The sequence below is a fragment of the Canis lupus genome, chromosome X (genome assembly GCF_011100685.1).
Source record: "Canis lupus familiaris isolate Mischka breed German Shepherd chromosome X, alternate assembly UU_Cfam_GSD_1.0, whole genome shotgun sequence".
Lineage (NCBI taxonomy): Eukaryota > Metazoa > Chordata > Mammalia > Carnivora > Canidae > Canis > Canis lupus.
The window spans coordinates 123,483,465-123,486,331 of record NC_049260.1 but is presented as its reverse complement, the minus strand read 5'-3'; the positions used below and the strand labels follow the sequence as shown (position 1 = coordinate 123,486,331).

Genomic DNA, 2,867 nt, shown 5'->3' with positions numbered 1-2,867 from the left:
CTCTCTCTCTCTCTCTCTGTGACTATCATAAATAAATAAAAAAAGAAGGTGAAAGATCTGTACAGTGAAAACTATCAAACATTAATGAAAGAAATTGAACACAACACAAATAAATGGAAAGATAACCCACGTTCATGGATTGGAAGAATTAATACTGCTAAAATGTCCAGACTACCCAAAGCAATCTACAGATTTAAAGCAATCTCTATCAAAACTCCAATGGTATTTTTCACAGAATTAGAAAAAAACACTCCTAAAATTTACATGGAACTACAAAAAAGACCCCAGATGGCTAAAGCGATCTCGATCAAGAAGAACAATACTAGAGGTATCACACTTGGCTGATTTCGAATAACATTACAAAGCTATAGCAACCGGGAGTCCCCGAGCGAGTGGAGAGTCTCAGAGGCAGAAGCAGAAGCAACAAAATTCCCGGAGCTTCTCTAAGGCTGTCGTCTGGGTTGCCTGTTTGGCCACCCCTTCCCCGCCTGGCAAAGGCAATGGCTTCCAAATTCCTGCGCACGCAGTCATCCTTGGGCCACCCAGCTCTGGCCAGGGCCCTATGTGCCACAGGAGCGCTCAGAGCTTTGGCCTCTAGCATCTCTCCAGCAGCCACTTCTTGCAGGAGAACACCAAAGCCAACACCAAAGTTGGTGATATGGCAAAGCAGTACATAAAGGAAGGTTTTGTTGTTCCAGATCATGTGAGCACACATCTAATGATGTCGGAGCTGGAGCATAGGTGCGGCCAGCACTGGCTACTGGATGGTTTTCCTAGGACATTAGTTCAGGCTGAAGCCCTGGACAAAATCTGTGAGCTGGATCTAGTGATCACTTTAAGCATTCCATTTGAAACACTCAAAGATTGTGTCAGCAGATGTTGAATTCACCCTCCTAGTGGAAGGGCATAGCCCCTGGATTTCAGTCCACCTTATGTACATGGGATTGATGACATCATGGGTGAGCCATTAGTCCAGCAGGAGGATGATTAGCCTGAAGCAGTGGCTGCCAGGCTAAGGCAGTACAAGGATGTGGCAAAGCCAGTCATTGAATCACATAAGAGCCGAGGAGTGCTTCACCAACTTTCTGGAACAGAGACTAACAAAATCTCACCCTATGTTCATGTGTTTTTCTTGAGCAAGACCACACCTATTCAGTCCAAAGAAGCACAGTGAGCCCGCCCAGTGGAAGAAGCGGGAAAATGTTGTTCATTCTGTTGTATGTGTAGTATTGGTGCTGTGCCCAAGTTAGAAGCTACTGGAGGCTGCTGCAGTGTCTTTTCTAGTTTAAATGGGGAACTGAAACAAAAACAAATGAGGAGGATGAGTTCCTGAAGGGGCTGTTCTCTGCCTTTTACAAGAAGGCAGTCACCTACATGCGTCTAAGATGACTCTGCACGTCTCACACCCTTCACAAGAAAGCAAGTACAGGCTGGATTTCAAATGGAATCTAATTATAGTAGCCTTTTCACACATGACGGTGTCGGCTTCTGGTTCCCCGTCCCCGAAGGCTGTTGAACCACAGCACCAGGAGGCTTGTCCCAAGTTCTGTGGTAGGTGCCCTTCCTGGTGACCATGCGATCGAAGCCAGTTGTTCTTTGTGGTTCCTTCTCTGGCCTTGAGTGACAGTCCGCAACTTATTTTTTCTGTTACGAGTGATACCTTTTCTGCATCCATGCACCATAGAATCTCTCCTTTGCAGACATCCTGGGATGAAAGGATTTGGCTTCTACTATTTTTATCAGAGTGTATTTTTTTATATTTGTTCTCTCCCTTCCTAGGCTATGAAGTAATACAGATAGTTACTGCTGTTATCCCTCTCAAGTCCCTTTGTAATAAGAGCTGAGAGTGAGAGGAGGGTGTCAAATCACTTCCTTTACCAGGAACTGAATCCTGCAAAGGGTCTACTTACGTAGTTGGGATGCCTCTCATGAGTTGACACTGCCTTTTACTTTTTTTGTGAAAAAAAAAACCCTCAAAGTCTTTGGGAGTCTTCAAAAAAAATGGGACTTACCTACATAAATGTTAAAGGATCATGTCTTGTGTATAGAAGCAATAAGAACATATGAAATTCCTGCACTAAAAGAATAGCTTATTATTCAAGACAAAAAAATGTCTTTTGAAATGCTGCTAAATACTGATGCTGGCAGTGTTTTTCTCCTGTGAGTGACCCAATGATATTATATAAATAGTTGATAAAAGGAAGGGAGCCAGTGGGTTGAGGAAAATGTTGCACTAGCTGTGCCCACACTATGACATATTGATGATTATGGGAAAACAAATTCTTAAAACTTTTTTTCTGGGCAGCCCAGGTGGCTCAGTGGTTTGGCGCCTGCCTTCGGCCCAGGGCGTGATCCTGGAGCACCGGGAACGAGTCCCACAATCAGGCTCCCTGCGTGGAGCCTGCTTCTCCCTCTGCCTGTGTCTCTGCCTCTCTCTGTGTGTGTGCCTCATGAATAAATAAATAAAAATCTTTAAAAAAAACTTTTTTTCTATTCCGAAGATGCTTTCTATGAGGTGGCCATTAAGTCTAGAAATACAATAATACAATAGATAGATAGATAGATAATACAATCTTGTCATTCTTTGTAATGTAATATCAATAAACCATTTATTAAAGAAAAAGCTATAGCAATAAAATAGTACGTAGTTTTAACATAAAAATCAACACATAGATCAATGGAACAGAATAGAGAGTCCAGAAATAAACTCCCATCTCTATGGTCGATCTTTGACAAGGGTGCCAAGAACACACACTAGAGAACGAATGGTCTCTTCAATCAATGATGTCGGGAACTGGAGATCTACAGTCAAAAGAATGCATTTGACCCCTGTTCGATCCACCATACTCAAAAATCAACTCAAAATG

The 2,867-nt window shown here is 42.8% G+C and overlaps 1 pseudogene; it reads left to right on the top strand.

Annotated features, from left to right (window-relative positions):
• Positions 1-500: 500 nt before the first annotated feature.
• On the top strand, positions 501-1,174 carry LOC119868342 (annotated as a pseudogene).
• The last annotated feature ends 1,693 nt before the right edge of the window (positions 1,175-2,867 follow it).